The sequence below is a fragment of the Lampetra planeri genome, chromosome 65, assembly GCF_965212315.1.
Source record: "Lampetra planeri chromosome 65, kcLamPlan1.2.h2, whole genome shotgun sequence".
NCBI lineage: Eukaryota > Metazoa > Chordata > Hyperoartia > Petromyzontiformes > Petromyzontidae > Lampetra > Lampetra planeri.
In genome coordinates this window covers 1,720,260-1,740,576 of record NC_136171.1, presented here as the reverse complement: position 1 = coordinate 1,740,576, position 20,317 = coordinate 1,720,260, and positions in this window count along the sequence as shown.

The window sequence follows — 20,317 nt, the reverse complement described above, 5'->3', positions numbered from 1 at the left end:
TGCATAGGCTAAGGATATATCTGTCACAACTAAACTTTTAATTTTATTTTACCAGGTAAGGTCCACTGAGCTTTACATCTTTTTTTTCAGAAGTGACCTGGCCAAAAATGATCGCTCAACGAAGTGGCTTATCAAGTGGAAATGTATAGCAGCCAAATACTCTAAACGCAGGTTGATTCTAAATGTGGAGGGGAAAATCGGAGGACCTGGAGAAAAAATGCACGCGATCACGGGGAGAGAGAGACATGCAAACTCCAAATATATTGGCGTAAAGTTCGGGATTGAACCACGACTTCCTGTATACCAGGCGAGGTAGTTAACATCTCACCACTGTGGCGCCCCTGTAAGGATGACAGGCTGCTAATGAACACATGTCTGCAACGTTGCAGGAGTTTTACACCAGTCATTCGTTTTTTGCAAAAAATGTAAAATCTACCTTTCGTAGTTTTACTGGTTTGTTTTGATATTTGACGGGAATGTTGCGTTCTCATTTACAATTAAAATCTGCTAATTGATGGAGGGGGGGGGGTCTTAGTATATAAGATGGACAGCACCTCCACAATGAATACGATTACATTGTGCAACTTACAAAATCCTATTTCTAAATATTTAAGTTAACAACAAAGTACTCTAAAGCAGTGATTTGCAACCGCTGCGCCGCGGCAAGGTCCTATGTGTACCGCGGTATTTTAGAATTGATCAACAAATGAAATAAAACATAATTGACAGGCAAACACATAGACACACGGACATCAACGTAAAACAATTGTATCGACAGACACACACACATGTAAATGAACACAGACAGACAAAGAAATAATCCAAATCAAACGATGAAATGGACGAACAGACACGGCCATCCTAACAATCACTGATGCAACGCACAGACAAGACAAAGATCTTCCGTATAGCCTTAGCCGACTGTTGGGGCAAGTGCTGTTACCGAGTAAAACCTATGAAGGCCGGCACTGCACACGAGTGGGTGTTTGGCCAACACCACGCCCGGCCGCCTTTCTCTCTCCAGTGGCTGATGTTTATACACCACACTAGGCACTCATTGAGTCGACCTAGGGGAGGCCCAGGACCGGTTTATATAATCGTCATTTGTATTGGCCGTGAATCGAACTTGGGTCGCCCCGGGTTGGTATCGCAGCACGCTAGCCACTACGCCATCACTCCCCAAACGCTCGCACAACAGCAACAACAACACTCGCCATTCGCCACTGTGCCAGGCCAGGTGCACTTTGAGGCCACGTGAAGTGTCGAAGGCTTGCCGACAGGCGGTCACAGGACAGACCCAGGTGCCATGGGTTGAAAGAATGAGATGACTGGCAAATGGACCAGCTGTACCTCCTACAGTCCTAACTTGCTGCGACTGTCTCCAACTGACCAGTAGCATCCTTCACGCGCCTCTTCCATAGAGGCATATCTTGACATCGCTGGGACCAGTCTTCGGCAAGTCCACTCAGTTCCACATCCAGCCCGTGCCGCGCCCGTTTATCCCCCTCTATCTGGTCAAACACAAACTGCTTGGGCATGCAGTGGCTGGGCATGTGGGCGACATGACCCATCTTACGCAGCCTTACATGCCGGGGGAGCTCACTGATGGAAAAGACCAGGCTAATTTGGGTTTGAAAGGGGTTCCCAGATGGACACCCACAACTTGAGTGGAAGAATGGCAGGCACATCTTACAGATGATAAGCCGATGGTCAGAGGGCAGATAAGCTCCACGGTAGGTGCTGGTGTCAAGGACATGGGCCCGCATCTGCTGGTCTGTCACTATTTAGTACAGATGTTCTTGCTTGGACCAGGCGTGAGCCATGATGCTGTGTATATGTGCCAATGCCGAAACAGCATGTAGGTAAATTACAAGCCCATGGGCTGCACAGAAGTCTAGCAGCCTCCTGCTTTTCTTATTGAGCTGATTTGGTCCATGCCTTCCAATCACTCTGATCCAGGTGGTGGTAGTGGTTGCTTACGTCCCCACCGAAGATGAACATCAGTAGAGCGATGCAAACAAAGCCGATGAGTTAATCGTCTTGTATAACCTCCTGTCCCAGGTGCTAGCATAAGTGTTCCCTCAGGATAGAGTCATCCTGTTGGTTAAATGTAATGCACGAGTCATGATGCATCCTGTGTTTCAGATAGTTATGATCATGTCATGTAGGGCAGTCTGCAAACAAATGCCGCCCTTCCTCAGAATTTCGCTCAGGGCACACACACACAAAGATCCCCCGCATAGATTTAACAGACTGTTGGGGCAAGTGCTGTTTGCGAGCACCTATGAAGGCCGGCACGGTACACGAGGGGGTGGGTGGCCAGCACCATGCCGGACCGCCTTTGTCTCCTTAGTGGCGATGTTTTTACACACCAGGTACTTATTTGAGACCGAGTTGACCCTAAAAGAGGTCCAGGACTGGTTCAGATAATCGCCACTGGTGTTGGCCATGAGCGCGAATCGAACTCGGGTCGCCCGGGATTGGTAGCGCAGCGCATTAACCGTTACACTACCTTCACACACACATGCGTGCGCGTTCTCTTACTGACACCCATAACACACAACTCCCGCACGTATCCCAGGCCACTGTTTTTAGATAATTGGTGTGAGCCAGGGTGCCCCCCGGGTGAGTCGTCAAGCCTCAAGCGTCACGCGGCTCCTGTTCAAACAAAGCCATCGTGACATGGCTTGGAGGGAGGAGAGACCACGCTGTGACCGAGGAGGGGGGAAAACAGCAATACACAAGGCGATTGTCGAAATTCCACGTTTCCATGATGGCACCCTATCCGTCCGTATAAGGCGTGTAACTTGAGAAAGAGATGCACGTGCGCGCGTGCACACATGCACACACATCCATCATCAGCCATGATCAATCCACTGATGGATGAAGGGCTCGCTGTGGGTTGCTATTTTTTTTATATTGGAGAAAGAGGAGTTAGAATCCATTTTCTCCCCCATGAAATTCCCTCTATTTTTATAGGACACCAACGAATCTCAACGTGCTTTCACGGCGACAGAAAGATGGACAGTAATTTGATCTAGAATACAGAGAATCAAAATAAGATTTGGATTTTAATTAACTATGCTTTGGTTCGTTACGCACTATTGACGCACAAGGCACAAGGTCACGAACCAACTGTGACGGATAATAATTTCTCGACAACCGAGATACAACCGACTCTTCAAAACTCTCAAAAGTTCACCAGCTCAACACAGCGACCCCGCGTGTCGACAATCGCAGAACACCACGACGACCTTTTAAACATTTACGCACGCTGCACTGCCAGGTGACCAGGCAACGCAGCAGAAAGTCGAGGGTAAGTAACGGCAGTCTCAGGAATTTTGTTAGCGCTTACAATTTCGCTCTGTGAGACTTAAGGCAGCGGCAGTCTCAGAACTTGGTTGGCGCTTCGAAATTCGCTCTGATTGTCTCAACACAGCGGCAGTCTCAGGACGCTATGAACATCGCTTTGAACAACTCAACGCAGCTGCAGTCTCGGTCACTGACACATCCGCATGGGTGTGTCAGTGACTAGCAGCCACGGATACCGGTTTGGCCTCACAACAGCAGCTGCGCCTGCAACGACCCACCACAACAACAGTCCCGGCCACCGAGCCGCCCCACCCGACAGCATCGCCCCCCCTCCCAACCCTGGCAAATGCAGACCACCCCAGGCATGGCGAATGCCGACAAGCGATTGGGGTTCCAGGGGGTCCCAGAACCCGTTTGGAAAATGTAGTTTTGGTCGGCGACCTCTCGGTGTATTTGGCCAAAACCGTGGGGTCTGAAGCCCCCCCTCTGTGGGTTTGGAAGCTTTTCAGTTGCAACCTTCGCAGAGTGGTCAAGGGTGAATGCCTTCAGGCGTTTAGTCGGGCTTGGTCTGCTCTTGGTTCAGGATGCAGATCGGGGGTTATTGTCTGTTCCATGTAGTCATGAGGACAAAGTTGTTCGATACCTTTGGTCTCATAAAAAAGTGGTGTCTGTTTCCCATTCAGGATCCCCGGAGCGGATTGGGGGTGGTTCTTTGTCTTGCCCACTACCCAAAGTATCCAACGAGTCCAGATATCAAAAAACATTAAAAAAACAAAGTGGTTTGGCACCCTTGATTACCTTAAAAAGTGCATTACATTTTCCGGTCGGTGGTCCCTGTGGCTCGAGAGAAGGACGGCCAACTCTGTTTTATAGCTGACATCTTTGGGGGGTGGTCAGGGACAACCATAGTACGGACATCCCCAGATGGTCCCTGGATGCAACAATGGTTATTCAATGCTGCATAATGCTCACAACTGATTCAGTGGAGTAAGACTTGCTATGCATCATGTCTCAGTGTGGTTGCAGTCTCTACAGGGTAATCAGGAGGAACACACGTTCTCAATAACGATGATTTCTAAGGCATTACCAACTGCATAACACAAATAACTGCAAGAAAGTTTGTGGGACACAACAAACCATACCAACTTTGGGTACACTATTGGATTAATATACCCCGCAAGCAACGAGAAAAACTTCCCCAAGCTGCAAAAGTCCTACAGTCCTCTTCAGGACTACACACTATCTTTAAAAACACCTTTGTATTTTTTCAAGGAAAAATATTCACACAGAGCTGTAATAAACGACTTCCACGACGACTCTGGACTGGTGTCTTTTATTTAACAGAATGTCTGCACAGCTCCGCGCTCTCTCTCTCTCTGGGTAGTTCTCTCGCTTCCCCCGCTGCCTTGACGATCCGTCTCCGTTCACACCACTGGCTGGCGGCGTGCCCGGAGCAGATGCTGCTTCGCTGGAGGTTCGCCACGTGTTCGTTGGCGAGGAGATATAGAGCGGCGATGCAGTTCGGACCCGAGGCTTCCCACACCGAACTCAAGTCCTCTCCTGCCTCCGCTTATATGCCTACCGGCGGAGCTAAGCTCCGCCTACCGCCACGCCCCGTCGTGGAACCTTCTGGATGGTTCCTATATATTTCCCGTAGCTCCGCTCATTACCTTTGGACTAGATCAAATCCCTACTCCAGATTGGATACCGGTTACCCAGCGGTGGCCATGCAGATGTCCCCTGTAACCCCCCAGGTGGCGCTATCTCATTACAGAGCCATACAGTCGTATTCTGCACAAAACAATACCTACAAAAAAATTATTTTAATGAGCAATCCAACGGGCAATATGGGTCCCAAAAACATCCCAAATTGGGACGTAACTCATCTTCACAGGCAAGAAGGAGGCAGGAATCGAGTGAAGAAAGACGTCTACGACTTCAAGCTTAAAAAAACTAGAGATGCAACAACCAGAGCCGTTGAAATCCCATTGGTTAGGCAGTCACATTGGCTAGGCAGTCACAGTGTGACCTGACCTCAGCACTCCACTCCTCAACATCACCCCCCCCATAAAAAAACTCAGCCGACCCGGCTGCAACCACCCCGCGAGCGGCCCTGATGACGACCGACGCTCGTGACCCCAGAACGCGAAGCCCGACCGGCTGCTAGAAGAACAGAACATTAGGGCAAGCCGGTGCAACACAAGGCTGGGCGTAGCCGCCACCCGGCACGGCGAGTGGCGATGAGCGGGACGGCCGGGAACGGTGCTGCCGTCCGTGAGCATATGCGCCTGCCCCGCGAGCGCGTTGCCCGCCGCTGGGCCGTCCCTATGCGCGGTGTCGGCCCATGGAGCTGGTGGCCCAGATGGTCCATGGCCAGGGCAAGGCACCGTAGGTGACCCCTTCGGCGGCGGCGCAGCAGGCGCCTCCAACGGCGGCCCACCGCTCCCTGCGGCGTCCATCCCTGTAACTGGTGGTGGTCCGGACGGAGACTGGGCCTTCACAAGGACCTCCCCCGGCAGGTCCGCCGACGCCGGCATCAACAGCGGTAGCTCTGGGGGCATACAGGGGGGCAAGGTAATGGTGACATCCCCCCGACCCCCAGGACCTGGCCCGTCAGACGCGTCCACTGCCGTCCGTCCCGGAATTGGTGATGCATCAAGGAAGGCAGGCGAAACAACCCGCTTGAGCCGCGATGGGTGCACGGTCCGGTGGCACCGGCCCAACCGGATCCGGACACAGCGAGGCCGGCGGACACCAGCCACCTCAATGGGGCCCTTCCACGGCTGATGTAATTTAGGGGAGGTGCCCACTGGGACCTGAGGTCAATGCAGCCACGCCAACTGGCCCTCCTCCCATGATCGACCCCTCGCCTGATGTTTAGGCAAGTGCTCCGCGGCTGCCTGTCGACTGGCCTAGTTCTCCAAGGCCGCTTGACGTACTTCGCACAGGCGATCAAGCGCAACCTTCATCAGAAGGGGGATGGAGGAACCCCTCTTGCCTGCACCGGGGTCCAGTTGGACAAGCACCGGGGGCTCGGGTTCTCTCCCATACATAAGGTAAAAGGGGGAGAACCCCGTCGAGGCATGTGGGGCCATCCTGTACGCGGCCAGTACCCCTGGGATGACCAGGTCCCAGTCCGAAAGGGACGTGCTCACGTGATGGCACAACATAGACATGAGCGTGCGGTTCAAACGTTCTACCATCCCGTCGGACTCGGGATGGTAGGGCGAGGTGCGGACCTTCTTCGTCCCAAGGAGGTCACAAACCTCCTATTTAAGGTCACAGACCTCCTTGAGTAACCGTGAAGAAAAATTCCGCCCTTGATCAGTTAAGAGTCGTTCTGGCACCTCCTTATCAAGAACATACCCTTGTACAAATGCCTCCGTGATGGACTAGGCTGATTGGTCCACCAGGGGCCACGCCATGGGCCAACGTGTGAGGTATTCCACCTCCACCAAGAGGTATTTGTGTCCCCTTGGGATGCAGGGAAGGGCCCTAAAATATCGAGCGCCACGAGCTCATTTACACGAGAAACCTGGATGGACTGTAGCAGGGCCCGATCCTGACCAACTGGGGCCTTCCTCTGCGCACAGTCATGGCAACCCTTCAAAATGAGCGCCACATCATCCTCCACGCCCAGCCAATAGTAGTCCCGCTTATGGGTCAACAGGGTCTTGTGGTAGCCGAAGGTGCATACGTTTTTCGTGAATGGCTCGGGTCAACTTACCTCGCAAGCCAATGGGCACCACCACACAATATTGTTCCAACTGGGCATCCCAACGCATGAGGAGGCCGTCATGAATGGCGATCTCCAGGGCAGCCGACTGAGCCGAGCTCCGGGCCTTAGTCCCAACACGGCGTCACAGCCTCAGCAGAGAGGAATCCTCCATCTGCATCTGGGACCATACCTCCCGGGGGAGCCCCAGGCCAAAATCCACAGGGAACGCCACACCAGGCGCGGGCGCCGCTTCAGCCGATGCGAACAACTGGGCCGCGGTATCCACTGGGGCCTTACAGTGGCTGTAACCCAGGGTGCAGGTGCACTCGCCCTCCGGGGGCCACCTGGAAAGGCCATCTGCATTCCCATGCAGAGTCCCCTTCCTGTGGATGACATCGAAGGGGTACTCCTGGAGCACCTCGAGCCAGCGGGACAGCTGACCCGAGGGCTGGTCAATTCGGAGGGAATATTGCAGGGCTGCATGGTCGGTCCGGACGGTAAACCAGCGACCATACAGATATGGCCTGTACAATTGGACGAAGAAAACAATGGCCAGCAGCTCTCTCCTGGTCACACAGTACCGCTGCTCAGTGGGGGACAAAACGCGGCTACCATAGGCCACCACCCATTCTACCCTGTCGACAACCTGAGCCAGGACAGCCCCAATGCCCGTGTCGCTGGCGTCGGTGGCGAGGAAGAATGGCCGGGAAAACTCCGAGTACCCCAGAGGCGGTGCGTCCGCCAAGGCCGTACGAAGCGCCACAAAAGCGGCCTCCTCCTCTTTCTCCCAGCGAAATTTCTGTCCTTTGTCAGAGAGTGCGTGCAGTGGCTTCGCAATGGTCGCAAAATCCCGGACGAACCGGCGATAGTACGATGCGAAGCCCACAAAGCTACACACCTCAGTGGCAGATGTAGGAGTCGGCCACGTCCGGACACAAGCAGTCTTTTCCGGATCCGTGGCCACACCTGACGCACTCACAATGTGGCCCAAATACTTCACCGATGGTTACAGCAGATGGCATTTCTGGGGTTTTAATTTCAAGCCCGCGGCGCACACTTTGGCGAACACTGCCTCCAACCGCTGCAAATGTTCGTCAAATGTACGACCAAAAATGATCACGTCGTCCAAGTAAATTAAGCAAGACTCCCACTTAGGTTAGCATCTGGTAAAGGGGCAGTTATCCCTTTGTGTTAGCGCGTTGGATAAATAAATGTGTTGCCTCCAGCCTGCGTGTCTGAGTGTCCATTTGTGCCCACTACATATATACACACTCAAGAGGCAGCAATCATCACAGACGTTAAGAGCGGGCAACAATAAGTTCCGAGTGACTCGAGAGATTATTGATCAATTGCTTATTGATTATTCTGATTATTGCTAAAGTGTTTAAGAACGGCCATTTGCGAGTAACGCGAGAATACATTACCGCATCTTCGGCAGATTATTCCGACTTAATGACGTCTCACCGGCGTCGTGCGCATAATATAAATGCAGCTGTAAAACTCACGCAGCTGCATTTATTCACACCTGCTAAGTGTGATATAACAAGGGGGTTTGCCCTGTACTCGGAATCGTCTAAATACTGCTGGGCCGTGGCATGCTGTACACGTGAGGCTTTCCTCTTATCCCCTATCTCTGCCTTTTATTTCCATTAGGTGTGATCCTGTGTCATTGCGTGATCCTTACATTACCTTTGTGTGGTCCCCATCTAAACTGAGCGTATCCTCGCACGATCTTTCCGAACACAACACATGCCACTACATTGCAGGTGTGCACGCTGCAACATGCCCTGCCGAACTCATTAATTAAGTTGACATTTGCATGTTTGTAATGTGCCTACATGGGATGGTAGTGTGGGGTGCGAATAAACACCTATATAAGTGAAACGCGAAATTTTTGTTGTGTTCTTCTATCCCTGGCTGTGCGTCCATGCATCCAACAACTGGCATCTGACACGGTGAGTTCTCATTTCATCCACATTGTAAAGCTATATTTTCTAAAATGCTTAAATGGAGAATCTCCAAAAAGCCCAAACAAAGTTAATCTAAAGCAGTGGTTCCATCTGGCATGGCGTGGGCTTGTTTGCGGTCTTATGCTCCACAAGGAGTGAAGAGGAGTGAGTAAAGCAGCGGTTCTTAACCTTCACTCGTTTCAAATAAATCCATAGGTTTGAAACAAAGTAGTTGTACTTACGTCCCCGTGCTTAATTTGTGTTTTCGATTATTTGCCTTAGAAAAATTATCTGGCGTCTCGCACCCCGAGAAAGGGCATCATGCACCTCCAAGGGGTGCGTGCACCACAGTTTAAGCACCACTGATCTAAAGGGGTCGAAAGGTCTTGGGCATGGACTGAGCAGAGTTGCAGAGGTTGTAAAGCTGAGTTGACCTGGGAATAGGCTCCGAGGTGATCTACTGTTGCTGACACTACACTACTGTCATCATGGATAAACCCACATACAACAAGAAAATCCAGGACCTTCTCAATGATGGCAGCTACACAAAAATCAATAAAGATCCTACTAACAGCCTGACTACAAAAAACAACAATATCATTACCAGTTCGACTTCTCTAATTGAACCAGTCAAACGGCTCTCCCTAAAACTTTCGGCTGCTAGACCACCCATATTCTATGGTCTTCCTAAGATCCATAAAGAAGGCACTCCACTTCGGCCCATCGTTTCCACGATCAACTCACCTACCTACAAACTGGCCCGTTTTCTGTCTGATACCTTGCTTCCATTCACTGGCAAGACTACCTCAGCAGTACATAACTCAGCTGACTTGGTTTCTCTAATCAAGGACATTTCACTGTCCCCAGATGATTTTCTCGTCAGCTTTGATGTGGTTTCTCTGTTCACCAAGGTTACTGTGCAATAATTGAAGATTTAGTCCAACATGGACTGAACCCTGATGTTCCTACTCTGGTTAGGCACTGCCTTACCAACACTTACTTCACCTGGAATGGTACTTTCTACAAACAAAATGAGGGTTCCCCCTTATTACCAGTGATAACGAATGCTTTCATGGAGAAATTTAAAACAGATGCCATCCAGACATCCACCCTACGTCCTTCCTTGTGGAAGAGATATGTGGATGACACTTTCCTCATTTGGCCACATGGCCTGCCAGCATTGAACCAATTTCTCAACCACATTAACTCCATACACCCATTCATCAAATTCACCATGGAAGTGGAGAAGGATGGTAAGCTACCATTCCTGGATGTTGTGTTTGAGAAAAAACCTGATGGCTCTTTGGGACACTCTGTCTACAGGAAAGCCACCCACACAGATTCCTATCTGAAACCTGATTCCCACCACCATCCGGCACAGAAGAATTCCCTCATCAAAACACTACACCATAGGGTCCACTGCATTTCAAACCAACACCACCTAGCCAGTGAATTGGAACACGTACACCAGGCCCTTAAGATGAATGGATATTCGGACCGTATTATCCGCAAAGCTGTTTCTCCAACTATGGAGAAACAACCCCCTGAGACTCCGATCAAAACCATCACGTTACCATACATAGCTGGTGTTACCAAAAAGATTTCCAAAATCTTAAACAAACACAAGATCCAGGTCCGATTCAGTACAGTACACAAAATCCGTGATCTAATCCCATCAGTGAAGGATGTCATTCCTGACATGCAATACCCTGGAGTCCACAAACCAAGTTGCACTTGTGGTGATTGTTACATTGGGGAAACGAGCACAAGGCAGATCTGAAACAAGGCAGAACTAACTCCTCTGCCGTGGCTGATCACTGCTATAACGCTGTGGGCTCTCATGATATTGTTTTTTCCGAGACCAAGGTGCTCTGCAAACTGTCAGGCTACTATCAAAGCTTTGTTCATGAAGTCATCCAGATATATAAACATAGACATAACTTCAACGGGGAAGATGAATACAGACAAAGCAATCATTGGAAGGACGTTATTAACCAAGTAAAGTTTTAAATGACTGTGATGTTTCCATCCTACCTGCCTGTTTAAGCTGTTATTTCCGACTCTCCGAGTACATCTGTAATGCGGGCGTAAACGACCTCCCGGAAGTGACGTCATGGGGGGAGGAGTTACGTCACGTGGGGGAGAGGGTTCAGGTCTATAAGGGGGGAAACCGGAAGCAGTAGGGGAGTGATCGGAGACTGGGAAAGTGTGAGGCCACGCAGGGCAAACGGTGAGAGAGAGGGTGGCGAGATCGCCACACACACACGGGCCACGAGGATCGGCACCGTCGGCCAACGGTGACCGACCCCGGGGCAGCAGGAGCAGCGAGGAGGCTGCAGAGAGCAGCGGGTCTGCAAGGGAGGAGTTGGGCAGCAGGGGTCTGCACGACGAGACATCAGCGGGTCTGCTAGGAGGGAGTTGGGCTACGTGAGCGACAGCAGCCTGGGGCTGCAGAGCGAAGAGTATATAGGGGAGTGCCGTGAGGGAAAAGAGATCGAACCCAAATAAAGGACACAGGACAGAGAGAAGCGTCCGAGTCTTTTATTACACATCACCAGGCTAAATATCTGTGTGGCAGCCCAGGCACAGGATTCCCACCACCTCCGGTGGCTGGGGACCTTCTCACATTGACATGCTAATCTCTTCTTGGTTCTTTCGGTAAAGTCACGTAGAAGGGAAGTAATAAAATAATAAAAATAAGCGGGATAAAGATTGCATGCCAAAGTGATACCGAAAAGCAGCATTCTGGACTATTCTGGCTGAAAATGAATACACATAGCTCCAGCAAAGCAAGCTGGGTGTAACAAGGTTGTGCTTGTGTGTATGCAGCAACCTTGAGAAGGCAGAGCATCTGTGCTCCACCGTGCAGGCTGTCCTCCCCTGCGATATCCTCCAAAACGACCCCTGCTCGGGTGAGCTCTTACAAAATCAGCACTTCATGCAAGAACATAAAAGCAGTCTACCAGATTCATTGTTTATTTAGATTATTTTGTTTCTTAAAATTTCCACGTGATAAGCATATTTGTTCAGCTTTCATTTGTGGTCAGGTCGCTTCTGAAAAATGTTTTCTTATCAACTTTTTCAATGCACACACTTTATTTGCACTCAAGTAGAACATGTATTATTTTCACCGTCCACAACCAGCAGGTCGAAGGAAGGCCCTCATTCAGCAGTGGATTGACAAAATGTTTCTATGCTCCTACGGGCGTTTTATGGTGCTCGTCTCCACCAGTGAAAATTCCACATTCCCATGGCAGGGACCATCTTTAACAACCACTGACGACTTCACACAAAATGGTACCTATTTTATAACACCTGTAGAGATGACAATTATGGCTTGCCTATGTGAACCCTTAACCCTACAATAAATGAAAGCATGCGCATTGATATACACCATTCTACGTTATGAATAATGGCTATTGCAATTAGAATAACGATCACCCGATTACCAAGTAGTAAAATTACATTTAGAACAACACAATACGTATGTAATGCGAGCAAGGATTGAGGGGGGGCGGAGTCTGGGTCACGTGGGGAGTGGGTGGAGTTAGGGTCACGTGGGAGAGAGGATTTAGGGGGAGAACCGGAAGGGGAAAGGGGAGTTGAGACTGAGTGAAACAGGAGGAGGCCACGCTGGGCAGGACGGAGAGAGTGGCGCGGTCGCCACGCGGTGGGAGACGTCGACACCGTTAGCCATCGGTGTCAGATGCAGAGAGCTAGCGGCTGTGGGAGGCTAGCTGTATACGGGGCAGCAGTGAAGCTAGAGAGCGGAGCAGCGGTGTGGCTGCAAGGTGGAGCAACAGGGAGACTGCCTAACGGAGCAGCAGGGAGACTGCATATCGGAGCAGCAGGGAGACTGCATATCGGAGCAGCCGAGTGGCTGTGGAGAAATCGTCGGGAGGGACGCCGGCCTGAGCGAGGACGCCGTGGTAACGAGATTCTACGAACCCATTAAAGGACAACGGAGATCGACATCTGAGAGAGAGTCCTTTATTACATTGGTGTCAGAAGTGAAACGGCATGTCAAAACAGCTCAGGAGGAAGACCGTCCCTGCACCATCTTCTGCAGCATCTTCTGATGACGACCTCCCTCCAGCGGTGGCGCTACCGACGATGGAGGAGGAAAGCGGCGCGGGGACGAGCGGGGGTCCAGGCGTGCAGGACGTGGCCACCTCGGTGGGCCCATCCGTGCGACTGGACGCTGAGGACGGATGGTGACAGGTGGCGGCGCAACTGGAGGCGCTGAAGACGGTGTTGGCGCAGTTGTGCGACCTTGTGACGCCGGCGACGACTTCGGGGAGGCCCGGCAGGGAACAACGGGCCGGGGCCTTGCCGTCGCCATCAGCCCTCTCGACCACGCGGCACGAAGACGCCATCTTGGGCATGGCCGAGGAGGAACGGCGGGAAGCCGCCATCTTGCGCCCTCCGCCGCGGGAAGCCGCCATCTTGCACACGTTGCGGAGTGACACCATCTTGTCACTGCCGCGTGAGTCACCATCGGCGGAGGACGGCGGAGCAAGAACCCGCAGCCGTCATTTAATAACGGTCAAAGAATTCTCCATCGGCGGCGATTGGAGCGCATTCGCCTGCCGTTTTCAAGCGGCCGTACGCTCCGCCAAATGGACGGACGCGGAGGCCTTGGAAGTCTTACCAACACTTCTCGACGACGAGTCCATCCGGTTCTTCCGCTCCATCAAGACCAACAAGAAGAAGAGGCTGCAGGGTGTCTTCGAGGAAATGGTGGATGCGTACAAGCCTACGGACGATGCCCATCGTAGATTTGTTCAGCGCCAACAGGCGCCTGATGAATCGCCGGTGGCTTTCAGAGGCGCAGTTCTGGAACTGGCGATGACAGCATACCCCGAGACGGAGCCGGATTTGTTGGAGCCCCTTGTGTTGGGCAAGATGCTGGAATTGTCTAGAGACCTGGGGATCCCCATGCCGGTGTGCAGTCATGATAAATTGACGTCCCGTGCTTCGACGCTCAATTTAATCTCCGACGCTGGAAGCAGGTGTCAGCTTGGACGGGGGGCCCCATCGTTGAAGGCGGTGCTACGGGGTGGGATCCTAAGAAGGCGGTCTACGTTCCTGACGACAAGGGTCCGCAGGAGTTGACGGCCGCCTCCGCCCAGTGGCCTGCTCGGGGGGGAACGGAGCCGAGGTCCGGCCCGCCGGCACGGGAGCGTCGGGACAGAGGGGGTGCCGCGCGCCGGAACGACGTGGAGTGTTTCCGCTGCGGCCGTAAGGGCCACTTCGCCAGGGACTGTTGGGCTCGCATCCCGGGGCCGCCCCAGCAGGAGGCCTCGACCACGGACGTCGCGCGAAAAGACCAGCCAGGACAGGCAAGTCGGTGCGCATCAGACACCCGGCAAGGCCTGTCACCTCATGCATCGGTCCGTGTGTCATTAACAACGAGGTGCCTCCGATTGACCCGTGTCGCTCGCTGACGCAATGGCGCCGATTGGCACAGAGGGTAGTTGCGGCCGCTACGGGGTCATCCACGGTTCTATTCAGGGGGTCGAGGTGCGTATTTTGGTGGACTCAGGTGCGTCTGCGACCATTATTTCGGATGTCATTTTCCATCTTTTGGGCATTCCGCCAGGGAGAGTGCGAGCGGTTTATGATTCATGCATAGCGGCGAACGGGGGAAGTATGGGTATTGTGGGCCAGGTGGACGCCAACATATCGATTGGGGGGGGTGTCGGCTTCAGGGACCGTTTAGATCTCTAGGTCCCTCGCGGTACCCTGTTTGTTGGGGACTGATTTCCTGGCTAAAATGCCCATTCAAATAAGGGTGGATCAAAATTGCATTGAATTACCAGGGGGGCGGAAAATTTCATTCCTACTGTAGCCATGGGGCCGGCCTGCCCCTGTTTGCCAGGTGCAGGCGCTGTCCGAAGTATCTGTTGACATTCCACCTGGTTCGCAGATGCTTATCCCGTTGAGATATCGGAAGCCAGTACCTGGCGTTGAGGGAGCGGCGGGGGTTCTGTTATCGCCGTCCATGGCTATAACGGGCGGCTCGGCGCTGGTTGGGGCACAAACGATTGTTCGGCCGGGCCAGCCCCCGTTCTTACAGGTGCTAAATGGGAGTGCGGAGAATGTCAGTATCCCGGCCAGAACGGTTTTGGCTCACGCCACGACCGCGTTCACGGCCCATGACAACCGGCCCGCTGGAACATGGTAGGGGGGGTTTCGGGGCCTACGGGGCAGGATGACCGTTGGGTTGCCGAGTTATGCGGGGAGAATTCATCCCTGACCGGAGAAACAACGGTCCGCGCTTCCCGCGCTGTTGCTAAGTTATTCCGACGTGTTCAGCTCCGATGATTTTGACTTGGGACGCACCTCCCTGCTTTCCCACCACATTGATACGGGGGATGCCGCTCTGATTCGGTTGAACTCTCATCGGTTGAACCCGACGGAGCGGGATCAGGTTCGCGGTGCAGTGGAGGACATGCTGGCCGCTGACATAATATCCCCGTCTAACAGTCCATGGGGTGCGCCGGTAGTCCTTGTGAAGAAGAAGGATGGGAAACTGCGATTTTGCGTCGATTTTCGAAAATTGAACAAGGTGTCCATCGCAGACGCGTACCCCCTGCCGCGTATGGATGATTCCCTCGATGCCTTGTCTGGGGCGAAGTTTTTTTCAACGCTGGATCTCTCTTCGGGATTCTGGCAGCTTCCCCTCGATGAGTCCTCGAGAGAAAAGACGGCTTTCCGTACGCCGCAGGGACTGTTTCAGTTTAATTGCCTTCTGATGGGCTTGAATGCGGCCCCCGCCACTTTTCACCGGTTGATGGAGCTGGTGTTGACGGGTCTGCAGTGGGAGACATGTTTGATTTATTTAGACGATGTCATCGTCTTAAGCCGCACATTTGACGAACATTTACAGAGATTGGAGACGGTTTTTGCAAAGATGCGCTCCGCCAATTTAAAATTCAAACCAAAAAAGTGTCACCTACTGCAACGATCCGTGCGTTATTTATGACACATAGTCAGTGCGGACGGGGTGGCCACGGACCCGAAGAAGACGGCGTGCGTCCGCAACTGGCCAACCCCGGCCCCGGTTGGGGACATACGTCGCTTCCTGGGGTTCGCCTCATACTATCGCAGGTTCGTTCGGAACTTTGCTATGATCGCTAGGCCCTTGCACCTCCTTACGGGTAAGGGTCGGAGGTTCAGTTGGGGTCCGCCGGAGGAAGCGGCGTTTGAGGGCCTACGCGATCGGTTGGCGACGGCGCCGACATTGGACTATCTGGATTTTGATCGACCTTTTATTCTGGATACGGACGCTAGTGACACTGGGATTGGGGCCGTTCTGTCACAGTCCAAGGGCGGCGTGGAACGCGTGGTAGCCTACGGTAGCCGTGTGCTGTCCCCGGCAGAAACCCGCTACTGCGTTACTCGCCGCGAACTATTGGCTATTGTCTATTTTCTCCGCCAATATTGGCCGTATCTTTACGGCCGGTCGTTTATTGTGCTCACGGACCATGCGGCTCTGCAATATGCCCTGAGGGTTGACCAACCATCTGGCCAACTGGCACGATGGTTGGAGACCCTGCAGGAATTTTCCTTCGACACACTCTAGATTACCGCAGGGGTCCCCTTGAGCTTGCGCGTCGGGTACGAATAGGTGTACGCCGGTTCAGCTACCCCCTCGGCCTGTCGTGTCAGCTGTCGAGGTGCCTGGGGCTCCGGTGTGCCCAGGATTGGCCGATGGGGTTCTGAACCTGCCGCGCTCGGTATGGATTCGCGAACAATTGCTTGACGACTCGTTGGGGGCTTTACGGAGTCGGGCTGCGAAGGGAGCGGGGAAATTGCTGTCCGGTGGGACGCCGGGGGCCGCTCTCCGGGATGGTTTGCTCATGTGGAGGGAGGGATTGCATGACCGCTGGCGTCTGGTAGTACCGTCGTCGTTACGGTACGAATTGATTCGGACTCTGCACGGCGACACTTTATTACATCTCGGGGTGCAGAAGACTTTGTTAACATTGCAGCGAGACTACTTCTGGCATGGCATGACGACGGATGTCGTCGGACACATTCGGGCGTGTCCCGATTCTGTTTTCTTGCATCCACACTGTGTTCTACCACCACACTGCAGGTATGAACACTTTGCTTTCTGCTTCTTTCCTCGCAATCCGCCACTTTGGATTTCCCTCCCATCGTCTATTTGTCCACGTTCTTATAACATTGTTCTATAAAAAAAAAAAAAGAAAACACGTTAACTCTTACCTATCACAACTTTAACAGCATTGTTTGTCTTTACTAAGCAACCTGGTCTGGTTGAGATATCACGAGCCACAGCTAATGGTAGCCATTGATGAGAATCACACAGAAGTAGCCATTGCTCTAATCCATTTTTTTAGAAGATTCATAGAGGAACATCAATTAGACATATCAATATATATTTATAAACATCCCAAGCTGCCCTGAAAAGCTGTTTTATATTTTCAGATTAATAAGATTAGATTTTTACACTGTCTAGATCCAACAAAAAGGGGGATATCCAAAAGATAGGATGATGAATTGTTTAGACCACCATGCTCTCTTGAATCATTCACTCTCGCAGCAACCAGTAACAGACCACGATGGATAAAACCAATATGGACGACGGCCATGGCACTGGGGGTCTATAAGGAGAAACTTCCTTTCCCGTCCCACTTCCACAGAAAATCGACCCTCTGGGGCAACCGGACGCTGAAACTTGGGGGGGGGGAATAGCATGGCCCAGCTGAAAAGAAGCAGGTATAGATAAAGTTGGAGACCTCTTGGACAAGGATGGACAGGTCCTGTCGTTCAATCAGGTGTAAACCAAATTTAAAATCCTACGTCTCCATTTCTTTAGAACACTACAGATTAGAGACGCCAGAACAATATCCCCCTACCTGGAAGATCCAAGATCGAAATATACACTCTCAGAGGCTTACCACTTGCTGGGCAGGGTGTGAGTGTTGCTATATTTTTTTATTAGAGAGAGGAGTTCATATTTATTTTCTCTCCCATGCAATTCCCTCAATATTTTTCATCGGGCACCAATGCAGATTTTTAAACGGGCTTTATTGGCGACAGAAAGGACAATAACTCAATCCAGAAAACAATTAATCTTAACAAGATTTTGAATGTATTAACTATGCCTAGATTCATTATGCACTATTGAAACACTATGCAGAAGGATGTGAACACACTGTGGTGGATAATAATTTATTAAAAACCAAATACAACCAATTCTTCAAAACTCTCGACAACAGTAACAGGACACATTTGTAATACCCTGTAGTTCACCAGCTTAACACAGTGCCCCCGAATTTTGTCAATCACTAAACACTGCGGCGACAAAACAGATAGAGAACACCGCAACGACCGTTCACGCCAACCATTACACAAGCTCCACTCCCGGATGATGAGGCAAAAGCAGCAGAAGCCCCAGGGTATGGAACGGCAGTCTCAGGACTTGATTGGCGCTATCAACAGCGCTCTGAGTGACTCAATTCAGTGGCAGTCCCGGATCGCGCTCACAACAGCACTCGCAGTGACTCCGTGCACCAGCAGCCCCAGGCACAGGCACACCGACAACTGCAGCAGCACCCATAATGACCCATCCCAAAAACAGTCACGGTCACTGAGTTGCCGTGCGACAGCAGCTTCTCGCAACAGCCAGGCCACGGCGAACACCGACCGCCCCGGCCCCAGCGAACGCCCTGGTACACGGGTAACGCTCACTTCAATATACACATTTGGTCCTGCCCTCACAGCCTCTGTCAATCAACTTAACTCATGCAGCACCCCCCATTATTACATAAGCCCTGACTTTTTGTTGACGTCACTTTCCACCAATCACACACCGCCTCGTCAACTAATCCTCTCACACCAGGTCAACCGGCCTGCCCTGACTGGCCAACTCATGCTCCACCTCCGGGCCAGACAAGACTGTGGCTCCTAGGCTTCTGGAGATGGGGGGGGGATTTTCCCCCCATAACCGGCCACCCCGACTGACCCCGGGGCGACGGCATTTGTCCACACCGTTACACAGGGAAGGTACTAGAACCAGATCAGCAATCAGGAAACTTTGGAACAGAAGCATTCAACAAGAGATCCCACTGCAGAAATGGTCCCAAATCTGGCAAGCTCTAAGATCCGGCCCAATGTATGGCACATACATGACAAAGGAAAGAAGGGAAACATTCATGGCGACCCCTCCTGGCTGTCCAAGATGCACCCCAGGCACAACCCAAACCTTCTTTGATGTGTTCTGGTCATGCCCGTTCATCGCAAAATTATAAGCAGAAGATCTTGGCCGCCTTTTAATGATGTATGCAGCACCCATCAATTGAAACTGCCCTGGTGGGGCTTGAAACCGGGTACCCTTTCAAAACAACAACATGCCATACTCCAAACTTTCAACATCATAGCCAAGAAAACCATATTGCCTAACTGGAATAACCATGAACACAATTCATGGGGACAATGGTGCAACGCCCTGCTTGCAAACACGGGCCTACCAAACACCTGCCCCACAAACTTAAAGGGGGGAAAAAGGGAATTTGATACCAGGTGGTCCCCCTTCCTCCGGAGTTTAAAATTAGAGAAATTGTGGAGAGAGGCGGGATAACGGAGTGGGCATGGGAGGAAGGGAGGGGCAGAATCCCCCCCCCCCCCCTTCGTCAGCTAAGGGGAGATGGACCCAGAATTGAGGAGAGGTTCCTCTTACACCCCCTCCCCGCACCTGATCTCCCCATAGAATGCTGGTTACCTCTTCCCTCGCCCCTCTCTGCAGGTCATGGAACCAAGGCCCCTTTGACTGCATTCTCTCAATGCTGTGCCTGGAGGCGGCACGTGTGTCGATGGATCAATTCGTGGCCGCACTGGGACGCATGTGTAACCTGCTAAGGCCAGGCGGGTGGTTGGTTCTTGGCACAGACCTGGGCGAGACGTTCTACTACGTGGGCTCCAAGCGCTTCCAAGTGCTGACCGTGGATCAGGCATGTGTCTTGCGGGCAGTGGAAGCAGCAGGCCTTACTGTGCAGCACATAGAGACATATGTGTGGCCTGAGCCACCCCCTGATGTCTCGTTTGACCTTAGGGCCATGGTCTTCCTCAGAGCCCAGAAGATGTAATGGCCTGTGCTGGGATCTTCGAGCATGGTGGCAGAGACATACACTTGTTATTTAGAAGTGGGATTGGCAGACAAACACAAATATCATCCGTATAGCCCTAACAAACTGTGAGTCAAGTGCTGTAAGCGAGGAACTTTGAAGGTCAACATGGCTCACAAGGGGGTAGGTTGCCAACGCTACACCTGGCCACCTTTATTTACCTAATGACAGTGGCGTAACTA